This window comes from Oncorhynchus nerka, linkage group LG10, assembly GCF_034236695.1.
Source record: "Oncorhynchus nerka isolate Pitt River linkage group LG10, Oner_Uvic_2.0, whole genome shotgun sequence".
In the NCBI taxonomy this organism is placed as follows: Eukaryota; Metazoa; Chordata; class Actinopteri; order Salmoniformes; family Salmonidae; genus Oncorhynchus; species Oncorhynchus nerka.
The window spans coordinates 93,367,735-93,391,030 of NC_088405.1; the positions used below are offsets into that span (position 1 = coordinate 93,367,735).

Below are 23,296 nucleotides of genomic sequence, written 5' to 3' on the forward strand. Positions count from 1 at the left end.
TGAGGAGTCAGAGTGACTATACTGAGGCATCAGCCTGACTATACTGAGGCATCAGCCTGACTATACTGAGGCATCAGCCTGACTATACTGAGGCATCAGCCTGACTATACTGAGGAGTCAGTGACTATACTGAGGCATCAGAGTGACTATACTGAGGCATCAGAGTGACTATACTGAGGGAGTTGGAGTTTAATAAAGAAATATACGTATAATATATAATCTCCTCTGCTCTGTCTGTGTTTGAACGCATTGATGAAAACATGTGTAGGAGTAAATACTCTCTTATATAAAAACGGGTTCCAAACGGGTTCTTCGACTGTCCCCGTAAGAAAACCTTTTTGGTACCTGGAATCAAAAGAGTTCCACCTGGAACCAGAAAAAGGTTATTCAAAAGGTTCAGCCGAAAATAACCCTTTTAGGTTCCTGAAAGCACCCCTGAGAGTGTCTGTGTGGGCGTGTACAGGGTCAGTGATTTTGCTTTGTTAATGTGCTAATAGCATTTGAGGTTGTGAGGCACGTGCACGTACGTGTCCTTCACAAGGTATTATTAACTCCCCTCGACTTTTTCCTGTTCTGTGTTACAAACATGAAGTTAACATGGATTCAACTGAAACTGTACTGGCCTTCACACAATACACCATAATGTCAAAGTGGAATTATGTTTTTGAAAGTGTTTATTTTTTTTTTATATGAAAAATTATAGAAACTACAATGTCTTGAGTCAATAAGTGTTCAACCCATTTGTTATGTCGAGCCTAAATAAGTTCAGGAGTAAACATTTGCTTAACAAGTCACATTATAAGTTGCATGGACTCACTCTGTGTGCAATTATAGTGTTTAACATGTTTTTTTTAAGGACTACCTCATCTCTGTACCCCACACATACAATTATCTGTAAGGTCCCTCAGTCAAGCTGTGAATTCCAAACACCGATCCCACCACAAAGAAAAGGTAGGTTTTCTAATGCCTCACAAAGAAAGGAATTGTCACACCCTGACCATAGTTTGCTTTGTATGTTTCTATGTTTTGTTTGGTCAGGGTGTCATCTGAGTGGGCATTCTATGTTGGATGTCTATTTTGTCTGTTTCTGTGTTTGGCCTGATATGATTCTCAATCAGAGGCAGGTGCTAGTCGTTGTCTCTGATTGGGAACCATATTTAGGTAGCCTGGGTTTCACTGTTGGTTGGTGGGTGTTTGTTTCCGTGTTTGTCGCCACACGGTACTGTTTTGGTTTGTTCATGGTTATTGTGTTTTAGTGTTCAGTTTATGTCTTTAAAATAAACATCATGAACACTTACCACGCCGCATCTTGGTCCGATTCTTACTCCTCTTCAGATGAAGAGGAGGAAATCTGCCGTTACAGAAACCTATTGGTAGATGGGTACAATAAAATACAAACCAGACATTCGATATCCCTTTAAGCATGGTGAAGTTATTAATTACACTTTGGATGGTGGCCACAAAGATACAGGAGTCCTTGTCGCACCCTGACCTGAGAGAGCCTTTTTATGTCTCTATTTTGGTTAGGTCAGGGTGTGATGTGGGTTGGGCATTCTATGTTTAGTTTTCTATGTTTCTTAATTTCTATGTTTTTTTTCTCAATCAGGGACAGCTGTCTATCCTTGTTTCTGATTGGGAATCATACTTAGGTAGCCCTTTTTCCCTCCTTCAGTGTGGGTAGTTGACTTGTGTTATTGGCACGTAGCCCTCGTAAACTTCACGGTTGTTTCGTTGGTGACATTTTAAATAAAAAGGAAAATGTACACTCACCACGCTGTACTTTGGTCCACTTCTTTCGATCATCGTGACAGTCCTTCCTAACTCAGTTGCCAGAGTGAAAGGAAACCGCTCAGGGATTTCACCATGAGGCCAATGGTGACTTTAAAACAGCTACAAAGTGCCACTGACACGGCCTGCAACGAAAACATGCGGTCTCTCCTTCACTGCAGCCGAGGTGAGTAAGACATTTAAACGTGTTAACCCTCGCAAGGCTGCAGGCCCAGACGGCATCCCCAGCCGCGCCCTCAGAGCATGCGCAGACCAGCTGGCCGGTGTGTTTACGGACATATTCAATCAATCCCTATACCAGTCTGCTGTTCCCACATGCTTCAAGAGGGCCACCATTGTTCCTGTTCCCAAGAAAGCTAAGGTAACTGAGCTAAACGACTACCGCCCCGTAGCACTCACTTCCGTCATCATGAAGTGCTTTGAGAGACTAGTCAAGGACCATATCACCTCCACCCTACCTGACACCCTAGACCCACTCCAATTTGCTTACCGCCCAAATAGGTCCACAGACGATGCAATCTCAACCACACTGCACACTGCCCTAACCCACCTGGACAAGAGGAATACCTATGTGAGAATGCTGTTCATCGACTACAGCTCGGCATTCAATACCATAGTACCCTCCAAGCTCGTCATCAAGCTCGAGACCCTGGGTCTCGACCCGCCCTGTGCAACTGGGTACTGGACTTCCTGACGGGCCGCCCCCAGGTGGTGAGGGTAGGCAACAACATCTCCTCCCCGCTGATCCTCAACACGGGGGGCCCCAAGGGGTGCGTTCTGAGCCCTCTCCTGTACTCCCTGTTCACCCACGACTGCGTGGCCATGCACGCCTCCAACTCAATCATCAAGTTTGCGGACGACACAACAGTGGTAGGCTTGATTACCAACAACGACGAGACGGCCTACAGGGAGGAGGTGAGGGCCCTCGGAGTGTGGTGTCAGGAAAATAACCTCACACTCAACGTCAACAAAACTAAGGAGATGATTGTGGACTTCAGGAAACAGCAGAGGGAACACCCCTATCCACATCGATGGATCAGTAGTGGAGAGGGTAGCAAGTTTTAAGTTCCTCGGCATACACATCACAGACAAACTGAATTGGTCCACTCACACTGACAGCGTCGTGAAGAAGGCGCAGCAGCGCCTCTTCAACCTCAGGAGGCTGAAGAAATTCGGCTTGTCACCAAAAGCACTCACAAACTTCTACAGATGCACAATCGAGAGCATCCTGGCGGGCTGTATCACCGCCTGGTACGGCAACTGCTCCGCCCTCAACCGTAAGGCTCTCCAGAGGGTAGTGAGGTCTGCACAACGCATCACCGGGGGCAAACTACCTGCCCTCCAGGACACCTACACCACCCGATGTTACAGGAAGGCCATAAAGATCATCAAGGACATCAACCACCGAACCACTGCCTGTTCACCCCGCTATCATCCAGAAGGCGAGGTCAGTACAGGTGCATCAAAGCTGGGACCGAGAGACTGAAAAACAGCTTCTATCTCAAGGCCATCAGACTGTTAAACAGCCACCACTAACATTAAGTGGCTGCTGCCAACACACTGTCATTGACACTGACCCAACTCCAGCCACTTTAATAATGGGAATTGATGGGAAATGATGTAAATATATCACTAGCCACTTTAAACAATGCTACCTTATATAATGTTACTTACCCTACATTATTCATCTCATATGCATATGTATATACTGTACTCTAGATCATCGACTGCATTCTTATGTCACTAGCCACTTTAACTATGCCACTTTGTTTACTTTGTCTACATACTCATCTCATATGTATATACTGTACTCGATACCATCTACTGTATGCTGCTCTGTACCATCACTCATTCATATATCCTTATGTACATATTCCTTATCCCCTTACACTGTGTACAAGACAGTAGTTTTGGAATTGTTAGTTAGATTACTTGTTGGTTATCACTGCATTGTCGGAACTAGAAGCACAAGCATTTCGCTACACTCGCATTAACATCTGCTAACCATGTGTATGTGACAAATAAAATTTGATTTGATTTGATTTGATTTAGAGTTTAATGGCTGTGATAAAAAAAACTGAGGATGGATCTACAACATTGTAGTTACTCCACAATACTAACCTAAATGACAGAGTGAAAAGAAGGAAGCCTGTACAGAACAAAAATATTCCAAAACATGCATCCTGTTAGCAACAAGGCACTAAAGCAATATTGCAAAAAAAGGTGGCAAAGCAATTCACTTTTTGTCTTGAGTACAAAGAGTTGTGTCAGGGGCAAACCCAATACAACACATTACTAAGTACCACTCTTGTAAGAGGTGAGTAACTGTCTACAGGGAAGTCAGGCGCAGGAGAGCAGAACTGGGTAATAACCGGAGCAGTTTAATGAGGCAAAACCAACGGCACCCAGAACAACCAAATATGGGTTGAAATAACCCGTCGCAAACCAGTCTGAAGTGCACAATACACTTTACAACAAACAATTCCACACACAAACATGGGGGGAACAAAGGGTTAAATACACATCTCGTAATGAGGGAATGTAAACCAGGTGTGTGGGAAAACAAGACAAAACAAATGGAAAATGAAAGGTGGTTCGGCGATGGCTAGAAGACCGGTGACGTCGACCGCCGAACGCCGCCCGAACAAGGAGAGGAACCGACTTCGGCGGAAGTCTTGACCACTCTTCATATTTTCAATCATGGTGATGGCTACATCATGTTATGTGTGTCTTCAGGACTAGGGTGTTTTTAAATGAAAAGAAACAGAATAGAGTTTAGCACAGGCAAAATTATAGAGGAAACCCTGGTTCAGTCTGCTTTCCACCAGACACTGGGAGACCAATTCACCTTTCAGCAGGACAATAACCTAAAAGACCAGGCCAAATATACACTGGAGTTGCTTACCAACACAACACTGAATGTTCCTGAGTGGCCTAGTTACAGTTTGAAAATGGCTGTCTAGCAATGATCAACAACCAACTTGACAGAGTTTGAAAAATGTAAACAGAAATAATGTACAAATATTCTACAATCCAGGTGTGCAAAACTCTTAGAGACTTACCCAGAAAGACTTACAGCTGTAATCACTCTTAGAGACTTACCCAGAAAGACTTACAGCTGTAATCACTCTTAGAGACTTACCCAGAAAGACTCACAGCTGTAATCACTCTTAGAGACTTACCCAGAAAGACTAACAGCTGTAATCACTCTTAGAGACTTACCCAGAAAGACTCACAGCTGTAATCACTCTTAGAGACTTACCCAGAAAGACTAACAGCTGTAATCACTCTTAGAGACTTACCCAGAAAGACTCACAGCTGTAAACACTCTTAGAGACTTACCCAGAAAGACTCACAGCTGTAATCACTCTTAGAGACTTACCCAGAAAGACTTACAGCTGTAATCGCTCTTAGAGACTTACCCAGAAAGACTTACAGCTGTAATCGCTCTTAGAGACTTACCCAGAAAGACTAACAGCTGTAATCACTCTTAGAGACTTACCCAGAAAGACTCACAGCTGTAATCGCTCTTAGAGACTTACCCAGAAAGACTCACAGCTGTAATCGCTCTTAGAGACTTACCCAGAAAGACTCACAGCTGTAATCACTCTTAGAGACTCACCCAGAAAGACTAACAGCTGTAATCACTCTTAGAGACTCACCCAGAAAGACTCACAGCTGTAATCACTCTTAGAGACTCACCCAGAAAGACTAACAGCTGTAATCACTCTTAGAGACTTACCCAGAAAGACTTACAGCTGTAATCACTCTTAGAGACTCACCCAGAAAGACTCACAGCTGTAATCACTCTTAGAGACTTACCCAGAAAGACTCACAGCTGTAATCACTCTTAGAGACTTACCCAGAAAGACTCACAGCTGTAATCACTCTTAGAGACTTACCCAGAAAGACTAACAGCTGTAATCACTCTTAGAGACTTACCCAGAAAGACTCACAGCTGTAATCACTCTTAGAGACTTACCCAGAAAGACTAACAGCTGTAATCACTCTTAGAGACTTACCCAGAAAGACTCACAGCTGTAAACACTCTTAGAGACTTACCCAGAAAGACTCACAGCTGTAATCACTCTTAGAGACTTACCCAGAAAGACTCACAGCTGTAAACGCTGCCAAAGGTGATTCTAACATGTATTGACTCAGGGGTGTCAACACTTATGTAAATTAGATATTTATGCATAGCATTTTCAATAAATTTGCTAAAATGTCTAACACCTTTGTCATTATGGGTATTGAATTCAGGCTGTAACTCAACAAAATGTGGAATCAGTCTTGAATACTTTCTGAAGACACTGTAGGCATAAATGTGTGTGTGTGTGTGTGTGTGAGCGTCTGTGAGTGTGTGTGTGTGTGTATGTGTGTGTGAGCGTGTGCGTGTGTGTGTGTGTGTGTGTGTGTGTGTGTGTGTGTGTGTGTGTGTGTGTGTGAGAGCGTCTGTGAGCATGTGTGTGTGTGTGTGTGTGTGTGTGTGTGTGTGTGTGTGTGTGTGAGCATGTGTGTGAGTGATGACCCCTTCCTCCCTGTAGGCTATCTGCGTGATGTTGGCAGCTCTGTGACTCACTGGCTCCTCATTGATATTGGACCCTCCAGAAGACAGGGAAGGCGTGCGGGGGTGATGACACACCAGGTCTGTTAAATAAACAACAACACAAAGGACCTTAACAACCACAGAGAGATGCCCGCCAGACACTATGCAGAGGGGGAGGGAGGGAGCGAGGGGGCAGTGTTAGGGATGGAAGAATGGAGGGAGGAAAGGAGGGCAAGAGGGAAGGAGACAGAGAGAAAGGGATTGAGGGAGAAAGAAAGGGAGGGAGGGATGTGTAAAGGAGGGAGGGAGAGAGAAAGGCATTGAGGGAGGGATGTGTAAGGGAGGGAGGGAGAGAGAAAGGCATTGAGGGGAGGGGAGGGAGGGAGGGAGGGAGGGAGGGAGGGAGGGAGGGAGGGAGGGAGGGAGGGAGGGAGGGAGGGAGGGAGGGAAAACCAACTTGTCTGTAATGACGCGCGCTTAAAAGAACTCCGGCAGGATGATGTGATAATGGAGATTGATTGGCTCTTTAGAAGGGGTGTGTGTATATGTGTGTGTTGCTAGTGTGTGTATGTGTGTGTGTTGCTAGTGTGTGTACACTACCGGTCAAACGTTTTAGAACACATACCCATTCAAGGGTTTTTCTTTATTTTTTTACTATTTTCTACATTGTAGAATTCTAGTGAAGACAGCAAAACTATGAAATAACACATATGGAATCATGTAGTAACCAAAAAAGTGTTATACAAATCAAAATATATTTTATATATGAGATTCTTCAAGTAGCCACCCTTTGCCTTGATGACAGCTTTGTGCACCCTTGGCATTATCTTGACCAGCTTCACCTGGAATGCTTTTCCAACGGTCTTGAAGGAGCTCCCACATATGCTGAGCACTTGTTGGCTGCTTTTCCTTCACTCTGCAGTCCAACCCAACTAGAACACACTGAGGTGTTTAATGTCTGTGTATCAGACTACAACACTCTGAGGTGTTTAATGTTTGTGTATCAGGCCAATACACACTGAGGTGTTTAATGTCTGTGTATCAGACTTAAACACACTGATGTGGATAAATTAGAAATCATTGACTTCGTGCTTTTCACAATATTTTCTCCCTGCAAGTCTTTACATTGATCCAATCAACAGTTGAACTAATGGTCCTACCTTATCACCAGCTATCACAACCCCTCCATAAGTGTTGGACTTCAGACTTGAAGGATGATCTTCTGATTTGAACGATGCATGATCAGATATCAGTATTAGTTGGATGGCAGTGGTCATATTACAATATAATAACTGTCCTTAGAAGGTACTGTGTTTAGTTGTCCATCCTGCTAGCGGAGTGGACTATTTCCATAGATAGGTGTTACTCAGCATGCTGAGGCTACTTAGCATACACAGGCTAGGCTACTTAGCATGCTAAGGCCACTTAGCATACACAGGCTAGGCTACTTAGCATGCTGAGGCTACTTAGCATACACGGGCTAGGCTAATTAGCATGCTGAGGCTACTTAGCATACACAGGCTAGGCTACTTAGTATGCTGAGGCTACTTAGCATAAACAGGTTAGGCTACTTAGCAAGCTGAGGCTACTTAACTTACACGGGCTAGACTACTTATCATGCTGAGTCTAAGCTACTTAGCATACACAGGCTAAGCTACTTTACATGCTGCTAGGATACTTTGCATGCTGTGTTTTGTTTGCCTTTCCATAATCTATCCTGTTTGTGTAGGGAGACATCCTCCTACACACCAAAAACAAATGGTATATAGAGTAAGCATAGCATAACCCTTTTTGGTGATATATGGAACCTTTTTTTAAGGTTCTATCATGTTCATAAGGTTCTAAAGGGAACCTGTATGGTTCTATAAAGTGCCCTTTCCCAAATATACAGTGATGCAAAAAATTATTTAGTCAGCCACCAATTGTGCAAGTTCTCCCACTTAAAAAGATGAGAGAGGCCTGTAATTTTCATCATAGGTACGCTTCAACTATGACAGACAAAATGAGAAAAATAAATCCAGAAAATCACATTGTAGGATTTTTTAATGAATTTATTTGCAAATTATGGTGGAAAATAAGTATTTGGTCACCTACAAACAAGCAAAATTTCTGGCTCTCACAGACCTGTAACTTATTCTTTAAGAGGCTCCTCTGTCCTCCACTCGTTACCTGTATTAATGGCACCTGTTTGAACTTGTTATCAGTATAAAAGACACCTGTCCACAACCTCAAACAGTCACACTCCAAACTCCATTATGGCCAAGACCAAAGAGCTGTCAAAGGACACCAGAAACAAAATTGTAGACCTGCACCAGGCTGGGAAGACTGAATCTGCAATAGGTAAGCAGCTTGGTTTGAAGAAATCAACTGTGGGAGCAATTATTAGGAAATGGAAGACATACAAGACCCCTGATAATCTCCCTCGATCTGGGGCTCCACGCAAGATCTCACCCCGTGGGGCCAAAATGATCATAAGAACGGTGAGCAAAAATCCAAGAACCACACGGGGGGACCTAGTGAATAACCTGCAGAGAGCTGGGACCAAAGTAACAAAGCCTACCATCAGTAACACACTACGTCGCCAGGGACTCAAACCCTGCAGTGCCAGACGTGTCCCCCTGCTTAAGCCAGTACATGTCCAGGCCCGTCTGAAGTTTGCTAGAGAGCATTTGGATGATCCAGAAGAAGATTGGGAGAATGTCATATGGTCAGATGAAACCAAAATATAACTTTTTGGTAAAAACTAAACTCGTCGTGTTTGGAGGACAAAGAATGCTGAGTTGCATACAAAGAACACCATACCTACTGTGAAGCATGGGGGTGGAAACATCATGCTTTGGGGCTGTTTTTCTGCAAAGGGACCAAGACGACTGATCCGTGTAAAGGAAAGAATGAATGGGGCCATGTATCGTGAGATTTTGAGTGAAAACCTCCTTCCATCAGCAAGGGCATTGAAGATGAAACTTGGCTGGGTCTTTCAGCATGACAATGATCCCAAACACAGCGCCCGGGCAACGAAGGAGTGGCTTCGTAAGAAGCATTTCAAGGTCCTGGAGTGGCCTAGCCAGTCTCCAGATCTCAACCCCATAGAAAATCTTTGGAGGGAGTTGAAAGTCCGTGTTGCCCAGCAACAGCCCCAAAACATCACTGTTCTAGAGGAGATCTGAATGGAGGAATGGGCCAAAATACCAGCAACAGTGTGTGAAAACCTTGTGAAGACTTACAGAAAACGTTTGACCTCTGTCATTGCCACCAAAGGGTATATAACAAAGTATTGAGATAAACTTTTGTTATTGACCAAATACTTATTTTCCACCATAATTTGCAAATAAATTCTTTCTCATTTTGTCTGTCATAGTTGAAGTGTACCTATGATGAAAATTACAGGCCCCTCTCATCTTTTTAAATGGGAGAACTTGCACAATTGGTGGCTGACTAAATACTTCTTTGCCCCACTGTATATATATATATACATTTACATTACATTTAAGTCATTTAGCAGACGCTCTTATCCAGAGCGACTTACAAATTGGTGCGTTCACCTTATGACATCCAGTGGAACTGCCACTTTCACCAAAAAAGGGGTTCTGCTATGGTTGCAACCCTTTTTGTGGCTCTATAGAACCCTTTTTTATGTTTCTTTATAGAACCTTTATGGAGAATGGTTCTATAAAGAACCATTAAAAAAAGGGTTCCAATATCTGGCTATATAGAACACTTTATTATTGTTCTTTATAGAACCTTTATGGAGAAGGGTTCTATAAAGAACCATTAAAAAAAGGGTTCCAATATCTGGCTATATAGAACACTTTATTATTGTTCTTTATAGAACCTTTATGGAGAAGGGTTCTATAAAGTTCATTGTATCAACCATACAGTTTTTTTTAAATTCTGGTTTAATAACCATATTATATTGTTCAAATTCCCTAGGTTTTATTATTGTGTTTATTAACATGTTGAACCAGATATCCTAGCTCTGGAACGGCTGGGGGTCCCTGAGGAGAGAATGAAGTATTATTATTATTAGTAGTATTATTATTAACTACTGATTCTCAATTGACACAAGGCCAAACGTCAGCCTTTCACAAGACACCATCCCTGATCATAGTCACAACATGTAATAGCATAACACAACAGATAAGATCAACCGGGAAGGACACTCACTCACGGCTGCACAAAAAGGGCTGTGAACAAAATATTCTAATGAGCTGCAGCCCCTGCATTGTAATTATCACTAAAACACCATTTTTTGAATGGCTAAGAACCAATTGAAGGGCTCTAATGGTTCTTTGGGTCAGTATGGTTCCATATAGAACCCTAACCCTTCTAAAAGAACACTTGAGGAACCTTACTTTATTTTGTAGATTACTGTACACAAGAAAAGATCACTACCATAGATACACACAGTTCAATGCAATGCTCTGCCACAAATTTCACCGGGAATAGAGGAGAGGAGAGGAGAGGAGAGGAGAGGAGAGGAGAGGAGAGGAGAGGAGAGGAGAGGAGAGGAGAGGATAGGAGAAACATGTTTAGATGTACCATCCCACAGTGTTATCATAGAGCTGTGAGCCAAACATTCACCCAGCTCAGCTTAGCTCATTCATCTGGACCCACCCACAGACAAGATGCTGGCTCTGACTGTTCCCATAGCGTATGGGTGGGGGATGGTGCTTGGAGGGGTGTGTGTGTGTGTGTGTGTGTGTGTGTGTGTGTGTGTGTGTGTGTGTGTGTGTGTGTGTGTGTGTGTGTGTGTGTGTGTGTGTGTGTGTGTGTGTGTGTGTGTGTGTGTGGTAGATATGTGACTTCTTCTGTGTCTCATTTGTATTCATGAGTAAAGAGAATGACTGTTTCATTGCCTTCGGCTGTGCCTGTGTACGAGACCATCCTTCATTTAAAACCCTGCATACTTTCAGACGCCAAAATTAATGCCAGATTGTACTACACTAATTTACATTGATCTCTATCCTTTACACTGATCTCTAGCCTTTACACTGATGTATATAGTCTAGATTGAAATCCACAGGTGTTTTTGGCACAAGGATGAAGGAGGAGCCGTTCCGGGCATAACCTGGACAAAAGAAACACCTACGTGAGAATGCTGTTCATTGACTACAGCTCAGCGTTCAACACCATAGTACCCTCAAAGCTCATCACTAAGCTAAGGAACCTGGGACTAAACACCTCCCTCTGCAACTGGATCCTGGACTTCCTGACAGGCCACTCCCAGGTGATGAGGGTAGGTAGCAACACATCTGCCACGCTAATCCTCAACACTGGAGCTCCGCAGGGGTGCATGCTCAGTCCCCTCCTGTACTCCCTGTTCACCCACGACTGCATGGCCAGGCACGACTCCAACACCATCATTAAGTTTGCTGACGACACAACAGTGGTAGACCTGATCACCGTCAACGACGAGACAGCCTATAGGGAGGAGGTCAGAGGCCTGGCCAGGTAGTGCCAGGATAACAACCTATCCCTCAACATAACCAAGACTAAGGAGATGATTGTGGACTACAGGAAAAGGAGCACTGAGCACGTCCCCATTCTCATCGACGGGGCTGTAGTGGAGCAGGTTGAGAGCTTCAAATTCCTTGGTGTCCACATCAACAACAAACTAGATTGGTCCAAACACACCAAGACAGTTGTGAAGAGGGCACGACAAAGCCTATTCCCCCTCAGGAAACTAAAAAGATTTGTCATGGGTCCTCAGATCCTCAAAAAGTTCTACAGCTGCAACATCGAGGCATCCTGACCGGTTGCATCACTGCCTGGTATGGCAATTGCTCAGCCACCGACAGCAAGGCACTTCAGAGGGTAGTGCGTACGGCTCAGTACATCACCGGGACAAAGCTGCCTGCCATCCAGGACCTCTACACCAGGCGGTGTCAGAGGAAGGCCCTAAAAGTTGTCAAAGACCCCAGCCACCCCAGTCATAGACTGTTCTCTCTACTACCACATGGCAAGCGGTACCGGAGTGCCAAGTCTAGGACAAAAAGGCTTCTCAACAGTTTTTACCCCCAAGCCATAAGACTCCTGAACAGGTAACCAAATGGTTACCCGGACTATTTGCATTGTGTGCCCCCCCCAACCCCTCTTTTACGCTGCTACTACTCTCTGTTTATCTTATATGCATAGTCACTTTAACTCTACATTCATGTACATACTACCTCAATTGGCCCGACCAACCAGTGCTCCCGCACATTGGCTAAATGGGCTATCTGCATTGTGTCCCACCACCCGCCAACCCCTCTTTTTACGCTTCTGCTACTCTCTGTTCATCATATATGCATAGTCACTTTAATCACATCTACATGTACATACTACCTCAATCAGCCTGACTAACAGGTGTCTGTATATAGCCTTGCTACTAACAGGTGTCTGTATATAGCCTTGCTACTAACAGGTGTCTGTATGTAGCCTTGCTACTCTTATTTTCAAATGTCTTTTTACTGTTGTTTTATTTCTTTACGTAACTACACACACACACACACACACACACACACACACACACACACACACACACACACACACACACACACACACACACACACACACACACACACACACACACACACACACACACACACTTTTTTCCGCACCATTGGTTCGAGCCTGTAAGTAAGCATTTCACTGTAAGGTGTTGTATTCGACACACGTGACAAATAAACTTTGATTTGGTCCCAGATCTGTTAGTGCTGTCTTGCCAACTCCTATAGTATAATCCTATAATATATAGGAGTTGGCAAGACAGCACAAACAGGTCTGGGACCAGGTACAAACAGATCTGGGACCAGGTACAAAGAGGTCTGGGACCAGGTACAAACAGATCTGGGACCAGGTACAAACAGACCTGGGACCAGGTACAAACAGACCTGGGACCAGGTACAAACAGACCTGGGGCCAGGTACAAACAGACCTGGGACCAGGTACAAACAGGTTATGTCTGGACCAGTGCATCCTTCATCCCCGTGGCTCTAAATCTAGTCTAGAAAGATCGTCTACTTGTAAAAGATCTAACTAAAACTTCCCAGAAGACTAGAAACAGTGTGACGCATCCCAGAGGATGACTGACTGCTCTCTTAGGAATCCACATCCACTGATCTCATGTCTGACCTCCCTCATCAGTCTTTATTTTCCCTCTCTCTCAGGAAACCCTCTCTCATGACACCATCTCTGGTCCGAACAGACAGTAAATTCACAGATAACATGACATGAACTTCAGCAGGAAATAGGTGAAGCATCAGCTGTATAAAAGCTGTACATTTGGCAGGAGGTTCGAAAGTGCAGCTCGGTTTCCACCTCATTTTGTGGGCAGTGGGCACATACTGTACTTTGTCACACTGTATTTTGTTCTACTATATTTTGTCATTCTGTACTTTGTCATACTGTACTTTGTCATACTGTACTTTGTCATACTGTACTTGTCATATTGCATTTTGTCATACTGTATTTTGTCATACTGTATTTTGTCCTACTGTACTTTGTCCTACTGTATTTTGTCCTACTGTACTTTGTTCTACTGTACTTTGTCATACTGCACTTGTCATATTGCATTTTGTAATACTGTATTTTGTCATACTGTATACACTTTGTCCTACTGTATTTTGTCATTCTGTATTTTGTCATTCTGTACTTTGTCCAACTGTATTTTGTCCTACTGTACTTTGTCCTACTGTATTTTGTCCTACTGTATTTTGTCCTACTGTACTTTGTTCTACTGTATTTTGTCATACTGTACTTTGTCAAATTGTATTTTGTCCTACTGTATTTTGTGCTACTGTATTTTGTCCTACTGTATGTTGTCCTACTGTACATTGTATACAGTATGACTTGCCTGTCTGATTACATTTTGCCCATCAAACAACAGAGAATATATGATTATTATAATCCTCATTAGTCTTCCCACTGAGGGAAATTTGAGTCTCTAATATGGTCATACATTTGGCAGGAGGTTAGAAAGCAAAACTTTTTTCCCACCTCATTTTGTGGGTGGTGGCCACATAGCCTGTCTTCTCTTGAGTCTGTACAATGTCAAAGCGTTCCTTAAGTTTGGGTCTGTCACAGTGGTCAGGTATTCTGCCAGTGTGTACTCTCTGTTTGGAGCCGGATAACATTCAGTATGCTTTGTTTTTTTCTGTTGATTCTTTCCAATGTGCCAATTACAATTATGTAATTATCTTTTTGTTTTCTCATTGATTTGGTTGGATCTAATTGTGTTGCTGTCCTGGGGCTCTGTGGGGTCTGTTTGTGTTTGTAAACAGAGTCACAGTACCAGCTGGCTGAGGAGACTCTTCTCCAGGTTCAGATCTCAGTGGGTAAGGGCTTTATGCATTATTTGGTCTGTGTCTCTCTGTGTGTGTGTCTCTGTGTGTGTGTGTGTCTCTCTGTGTGTGTGTGTGTGTCTCTCTGTGTGTGTGTGTCTCTCTGTGTGTGTGTGTGTGTGTCTCTCTCTCTCTCTCTCTCTCTCTCTCTCTCTCTCTCTCTCTCTCTCTCTCTCTCTCTCTCTCTCTCTCTCTCTCTCGTGCACACTCTGGATGTGTGGTGTATGGCATCCATCCAAAGTACAGAGAATCACAAGCAGATATCTCTGTTTTTCTATATATTTTGGTTAGATCAGGGTGTGACTAGGGTGGATACTCTAGTTTTTTTGTATGTCTATGGTTTTGTATGTGTATAGTTTTTTTTTATATGGTTCCCAATCAGAGACAGCTGTTTATCGTTGTCTCTGATTGGGGATCATATTTAGGCAGCCCTGTTTCCCACTTTCTGGTGTGGGATCTTGTCTATGTGTAGTTGTCTGTCAGCACTAGTTTGTTTTGCGTCACGGTTCATTTAGTTGGTTTATTCGGTGTTCATTCAATTAAATAAAAAGAATGTACGCATACCACGCTGTGCCTTGGTCCGACCCTTATAACGAACGTGACAAACTTTCTCTGAGCTAGAAGATGAAGAGAAAGGCAGAGACAAACAGGTCTGTTGCCTGGTTTTCAGAGCAGAACTCTGGGGCATTTTGTCTGACCGGGTGCGCTCTGCTGCTCTGCTGTGTTCAGACAGACTTAGGCACCAGACAGGGTCCCCCTATCACTCCCACATCGATTTCCTATCACAGGCTGTCCTTACGGAGCCTGTGTTCTGGATTCTCCTCCCTCTCTGAAAGGTCTGGCCAAAAACAACCTTCAAAACATCACTCATTCCCTGAGAGGTCTGGCCAAAAACATCCTTCAAAACGTCCCTCCCTCCCTGAGAGGTCTGGCTAAAAATATCCTTCAAAACATCCCTCCCACCCTGAGAGGTCTGGCCAAAAACATCCTTCAAAACATTGCTCTCTCCCTGAGAGGTCTGGCCAAAAACATCCTTCAAAACATCCCTCCCACCCTGTGAGATCTGGCCAAAAACATCCTTCAAAACATTGCTCTCTCCCTGAGAGGTCTGGCCAAAAATATCCTTCAAAACATCCCTCCCTCCCTGAGAGGTCTGGCCAAAACAATCCTTCAAAACATCCCTCCCTGAGAGGTCTGGCCAAAAATATCCTTCAAAACATCCCTCCCTCCCTGAGAGGTCTTCCCAAAAACATCCTTCAAAACATTGCTCTCTCCCTGAGAGGTCTGGCCAAAAATATCCTTCAAAACATCCCTTCCTCCCTGAGAGGTCTGGCCAAAAACATCCTTCAAAACATCCCTCCCTCCCTGAGAGGTCTGGCCAAAAATATCCTTCAAAACATCCCTCCCTCCCTGAGAGGTCTTCCCAAAAACATCCTTCTGGCCAAAACCAAAAAAATCCTTCCCTGAGACATCTGGCCAAAAACATCCTTCGAAGGGACATCATCATGTCTGCGTCCAAATCCCTTTGTAGTGCCCTACTTTTGACCAGAGGGCCCTTGTCAAAAGTAGTGCACTCTGAAGGGAATAGGGTGCCATACCCCGTAACTCAGAACTCAATGGTGTTTGTCTACCAGACAAATGCTGTCCTCATACTGCTAGAAAATACGGAGTAGCTGCGGGAATCCGACTATCTGGACAAAGACCCTCTCTTCCCGAATGTCCAGAAAATGTGTATTTGCAGCCTCGGCCTAGAGTACAATGGCAAAGAGAGAACCCCTAATAGAAGATGGGTTTGTTTACTTCACACTGGGGCAAAAAATGTTTTTGAATCAACGTTGTTTCTACGTCATTTCAAAAACATCAAATCTATGCCATGACAAAACTGTATGGAAAACTAATTGGATTAGCAGAAAGTAATCAACGTAAGGGCATTTCATCTCTTTTACATTTAAAAAAAAATGTATAATGTTATTTCACCTTTATTTAACCAGGTAGGCCAGTTTTGAACAAGTTCTCATTTACAACTGCGACCTGGCCAAGACAAAGCAAAGCAGTGTGACACAGACAACAAAACAGAGTTACACATGGAATAAACAATAAACAAGCCAGTAACACACACAAAAAAAAAAGAAAGTCTATATACAGTATGTGCAAAAGGCGGAGGTAGGCAATAAATAGGCCATAGGAGCGAATGGTTACAATTTAGCAGATTAACACTGGAGTGATAGATGAGCAGATCAAATCAAATCAAATCAAATTTTATTTGTCACATACACATGGTTAGCAGATGTTAATGCGAGTGTAGCGAAATGCTTGTGCTTCTAGTTCCGACAATGCAGTGATAACCAACAAGTAATCTAACTAACAATTCCAAAACTACTGTCTTATACACAGTGTAAGGGGATAAGGAATATGTACATAAGGATATATGAATGAGTGATGGTACAGAGCAGCATACAGTAGATGGTATCGAGTACAGTATATACATATGAGATGAGTATGTAGACAAAGTAAACAAAGTGGCATAGTTAAAGTGGCTAGTGACATAAGAATGCAGTCGATGATCTAGAGTACAGTATATACATATGCATATGAGATGAATAGTGTAGGGTAAGTAACATTATATAAGGTAGCATTGTTTAAAGTGGCTAGTGATATATTTACATCATTTCCCATCAATTCCCATTATTAAAGTGGCTGGAGTTGGGTCAGTGTCAATGACAGTGTGTTGGCAGCAGCCACTCAATGTTAGTGATTGCTGTTTAACAGTCTGATGGCCTTGAGATAGAAGCTGTTTTTCAGTCTCTCGGTCCCAGCTTTGATGCACCTGTACTGACCTCGCCTTCTGGATGATAGCGGGGTGAACAGGCAGTGGTTTGGGTGGTTGATGTCCTTGATGATCTTTATGGCCTTCCTGTAACATCGGGTGGTGTAGGTGTCCTGGAGGGCAGGTAGTTTGCCCCCGGTGATGCGTTGTGCAGACCTCACTACCCTCTGGAGAGCCTTACGGTTGAGGGCGGAGCAGTTGCCGTACCAGGCGGTGATACAGCCCGCCAGGATGCTCTCGATTGTGCATCTGTAGAAGTTTGTGAGTGCTTTTGGTGACAAGCCGAATTTCTTCAGCCTCCTGAGGTTGAAGAGGCGCTGCTGCGCCTTCTTCACGACGCTGTCAGTGTGAGTGGACCAATTCAGTTTGTCTGTGATGTGTATGCCGAGGAACTTAAAACTTGCTACCCTCTCCACTACTGATCCATCGATGTGGATAGGGGGGTGTTCCCTCTGCTGTTTCCTGAAGTCCACAATCATCTCCTTAGTTTTGTTGACATTGAGTGTGAGGTTATTTTCCTGACACCACACTCCGAGGGCCCTCACCTCCTCCCTGTAGGCCGTCTCGTCGTTGTTGGTAATCAAGCCTACCACTGTTGTGTCGTCCGCAAACTTGATGATTGAGTTGGAGGCGTGCATGGCCACGCAGTCGTGGGTGAACAGGGAGTACAGGAGAGGGCTCAGAACGCACCCTTGTGGGGCCCCGTGTTGAGGATCAGCGGGGAGGAGATGTTGTTGCCTACCCTCACCACCTGTGGGCGGCCCGTCAGGAAGTCCAGTACCCAGTTGCACAGGGCGGGGTCGAGACCCAGGGTCTCGAGCTTGATGACGAGCTTGGAGGGTACTATGGTATTGAATGCCGAGCTGTAGTCGATGAACAGCATTCTCACATAGGTATTCCTCTTGTCCAGGTGGGTTAGGGCAGTGTGCAGTGTGGTTGAGATTGCATCGTCTGTGGACCTATTTGGGCGGTAAGCAAATTGGAGTGGGTCTAGGGTGTCAGGTAGGGTGGAGGTGATATGGTCCTTGACTAGTCTCTCAAAGCACTTCATGATGACGGAAGTGAGTGCTACGGGCGGTAGTCGTTTAGCTCAGTTACCTTAGCTTTCTTGGGAACAGGAACAATGGTGGCCCTCTTGAAGCATGTGGGAACAGCAGACTGGTATAGGGATTGATTGAATATGTCCGTAAACACACCTGCCAGCTGGTCTGCGCATGCTCTGAGGGCGCGGCTGGGGATGCCGTCTGGGCCTGCAGCCTTGCGAGGGTTAACACGTTTAAATGTCTTACTCACCTCGGCTGCAGTGAAGGAGAGACCGCATGTTTTCGTTGCAGGCCGTGTCAGTGGCACTGTATTGTCCTCAAAGCGGGCAAAAAGTGATTTAGTCTGCCTGGGAGCAAGACATCCTGGTCCGTGACTGGGCTGGGTTTCTTCTTGTAGTCCGTGATTGACTGTAGACCCTGCCACATGCCTCTTGTGTCTGAGCCATTGAATTGAGATTCCACTTTGTCTCTGTACTGACGCTTAGCTTGTTTAATAGCCTTGCGGAGGAATAGCTGCATTGTTTATATTCGGACATATTACCAGACACCTTGCCCTGATTAAAAGCAGTGGTTCGCGCTTTCAGTTTCACGCGAATGCTGCCATCAATCCACGGTTTCTGGTTTGGGAATGTTTTTATCGTTGCTATGGGAACGACATCTTCGACGCACGTTCTAATGAACTCGCACACCGAATCAGCGTATTCGTCAATATTTCCATCTGACGCAATACGAAACATGTCCCAGTCCACGTGATGGAAGCAGTCTTGGAGTGTGGAGTCAGCTTGGTCTGACCAGCGTTGGACAGACCTCAGCGTGGGAGCCTCTTGTTTTAGTTTCTGCCTGTAGGCAGGGATCAGCAAAATGGAGTCGTGGTCAGCTTTTCCGAAAGGGGGCGGGGCAGGGCCTTATATGCGTCGCGGAAGTTAGAGTAACAATGATCCAAGGTTTTACCACCCCTGGTTGCGCAATCGATATGCTGGTAAAATTTAGGGAGTCTTGTTTTCAGATTAGCTTTGTTAAAATCCCCAGCTACAATGAATGCAGCCTCCGGATAAATGGTTTCCAGTTTGCAAAGAGTTAAATAAAGTTTGTTCAGAGCCATCGATGTGTCTGCTTGGGGGGGGATATATACGGCTGTGATTATAATCGAGGAGAATTCTCTTGGAAGATAATGCGGTCTACATTTGATTGTGAGGAATTCTAAATCAGGTGAACAGAAGGATTTGAGTTCCTGTATGTTTCCTTCATCACACCATGTCTCGTTAGTCATGAGGCATACGCCCCCGCCACTCTTCTTACCAGAAAGATGTTTGTTTCTGTCGGCGCGATGCGTGGAGAAACCCGTTGGCTGCACCGCCTCGGATAGTGTCTTCCCAGTAAGCCATGTTTCTGTGAAGCAGAGAACGTTGCAGTCTCTGATGTCCCTCTGGAATGCTACTCTTGCTCGGATTTCGTCAACCTTGTTGTCAAGAGACTGGACATTGGCAAGAAGAATGCTGGGGAGTGGTGCGCGATGTGCCCTTTTTCGGAGTCTGACCAGAACACCGCCTCGTTTCCCTCTTTTTCGGAGTCGTTTCCTTGGGTCGCTGCATGCGATCCATTCCGTTGTCCTGTTTGTAAGGCAGAACACCGGATCCGCGTCGCGGAAAACATATTCTTGGTCGTACTGATGGTGAGTTGGCGCTGATCTTATATTCAGTAGTTCTTCTCGACTGTATGTAATGAAACCTAAGATGACCTGGGGTACTAATGTAAGAAATAACACGTAAAAAAACAAAAAACTGCATAGTTTCCTAGGAACGCGAAGCGAGGCGGCCATCTCAGTCGGCGCCGGAAGATGATGATGTGCAAGTAGAGATACTGGTGTGCAAAAGAGCAGAAAAGTAAATAAATAAATAAAAACAGTATGGGTATGAGTTAGGTAGATTGGGTGGGCTATTTACAGATGGACTATGTACAGCTGCAGCGATCGGTTAGCTGCACAGATAGTTGATGTTTAAAGTTGACGAGGGAAATAAAAGTCTCCAACTTCAGCGAATTTTGCAATTAGTTCCAGTCAAGGCGGTCAAATGAGGTGTTGGCTTTGGGGATGATCAGTGAGATATACCTGCTGGAACGTCACAGGCAGCAGAGAACTGGAACGAAAGGCGGCCAAATGAGGTGTTGGCTTTGGGGATGATCAGTGAGATATACCTGCTGGAACGTGTGCTATGGGTGGGTGTTGTTATCGTGACCAGTGAACTGAGATAAGGCGGAGCTTTACCTAGCATAGACTTATAGATGACCTGGAGCCAGTGGGTCTGGCAATGAATATGTAGCGATGGCCAGCCACCTAGAGCATACAGGTCGCAGTGGCGGGTTGTATATGGTGATTTGGTAACAAAACGAATGGCACTAACTTTGAACCTAAATCCATTGACATGATGGTGACATGTTTTGCTGATTTCACGTTCAATTCACAATAGTTGACAACTCAACCTTAATGTAGATCACAACTGGATGTTGAACTGACATCCGTGCCCAGTGGATTTGTGTTGTGCCAGGTGCTATCCTGCAGTTTCCCCCACCATCTAATGACAGAAATGAGAGTTGGATGTTAAACCACAGGCTGTGGTTGTTGGGAATCTCTCAAGTGGAACCCCCCCACCACCACCACCACCACCATGCTATCTACTTTTGATTTTGACACTTGTTGCTGCTGTTTGAAGCCAGTCAAGTGGACATTAAGGTATTTCAAACTTTAACTGAGTAGGAGAGCTGATCTAGGATCAGGTCTCACCCGTAAATGTAATCTCAATCATTATGGTCTAGAATGGAAAACTGATCATGGATCCGGATAATTCTTTAAAACATTTTTTTTTTTAAATCATTCTAAGGTACTAGTTGAAAAGTTGAGAAGAGAGCCCTTATTCATGATATCTATTTCTTCCACAATACCTCTATTCATCTATTTCGCTCTCTAACTGAAACACACACATCTCGAGATGACCAAGACAGCTGCTTTAGAGAGTCTCTTACTCTTCCTGTTGTTGTCCGCCTCTACAGTCGACTGTCTCACATTGAGCGGCAGTAGCCAACGCTCCCATAGCTGTGGTTAACGTAAACCTCTGCTGTGGTGCATGTGTAGATCAAATCACACAAGGAATGGGCCTACATCTCCTCTGAGCGAGCAGACAGTTTAGTACTGTACTGCCGTTGGGCAGGTGAACATGAATAAACTTGTAGAACACAGTAGTGCAGAATGATTCTCTTCTGTGTTTTTTGATAAGCAACATCTATTGTAAACAGACGGGTAAGTCTGTCACATTGGCTTTAAAAAGAGGAAGTGCTTCATGTACAAACACAAATATAATCCAAAAATATTCATCTGTCATTTACCCATTTAGCTCCTGATGTGCTACTGTGTGAGGTGTTATTGCCCTCATAGATCAGAACACAACACTATGTAACCAACTGTAGAGTTAGGCTGATCAGAACACAACACTATGTAACCAACTGTAGAGTTAGGCTGATCAGCACACAACACTATGTAACCAACTGTAGAGTTAGGCTGATCAGAACACAACACTATGTAACCAACTGTAGAGTTAGGCTGATCAGAACACAACACTATGTAACCAACTGTAGAGTTAGGCTGATCAGAACACAACGCTATGTAACCAACTGTAGAGTTAGGCTGATCAGAACACAACACTACCTAACAAACTGTAGAGTTAGGCTGATCAGAACACAACACTATGTAACCAACTGTAGAGTTAGGCTGATCAGAACACAACACTACCTAACAAACTGTAGAGTTAGGCTGATCAGAACACAACACTATGTAACCAACTGTAGAGTTAGGCTGATCAGCACACAACACTATGTAACCAACTGTAGAGTTAGGCTGTAGAGTTAGGCTGATCAGAACACAACACAACACTATGTAACCAACACCATAGTACCCTCCAAGCTCGTCATCAAGCTCGAGACCCTGGGTCTCGACCCCGCCCTGTGCAACTGGGTACTGGACTTCTTGACGGGCCGCCCCCAGGTGGTGAGGGTAGGCAACAACATCTCCTCCCCGCTGATCCTCAACACTGGGGACACAACCCCAACAAGGAGATGGCAGGGAGGAGGTTCTGAGCCCTCTCAACAAAACCTGTACTCCCTGTTCACCCACGACTGCGTGGCCACGCACGCCTCCAACTCAATCATCAAGTTTGCGGCTCTCCAGAGGGTAGTGAGGTCTGCACAACGCATCACCGGGGGCAAACTACCTGCCCTCCAGGACACCTACACCACCCGATGTTACAGGAAGGCCATAAAGATCATCAAGGACATCAACCACCCGAGCCACTGCCTGTTCACCCTGCTATCATCCAGAAGGCGAGGTCAGTACAGGTGCATCAAAGCTGGGACCGAGAGACTGAAAAACAGCTTCTATCTCAAGGCCATCAGACTGTTAAACAGCCACCACTAACATTGAGTGGCTACTGCCAACACACTGTCATTGACACTGACCCAACTCCAGCCACTTTAATAATGGGAATTGATGGGAAATGATGTAAATATATCACTAGCCACTTTAAACAATGCTACCTTATATAATGTTACTTACCCTACATTATTCATCTCATATGCATACGTATATACTGTACTCTATATCATCGACTGCATCTTTATGTAATACATGTATCACTAGCCACTTTAACTATGCCACTTTGTTTACATACTCATCTCATATGTATATACTGTACTCGATACCATCTACTGTATCTTGCCTATGCTG

The 23,296-nt window shown here is 44.4% G+C and overlaps 1 long non-coding RNA gene across 1 annotated transcript in view; it reads right to left on the reverse strand.

Moving 5' to 3' along the window:
- Positions 1-3,900: 3,900 nt before the first annotated feature.
- Positions 3,901-23,296, reverse strand: part of LOC135573804 (uncharacterized) — a 73,688-nt gene continuing 54,292 nt past the window's right edge. Inside the window, exons 2-3 of the long non-coding RNA XR_010464948.1 lie at positions 6,368-6,435; positions 3,901-4,526 (exon numbers count right to left, since the gene is read on the reverse strand). This is a non-coding gene — a long non-coding RNA (uncharacterized LOC135573804). The remainder of the gene's footprint in view (positions 4,527-6,367; positions 6,436-23,296) is intronic.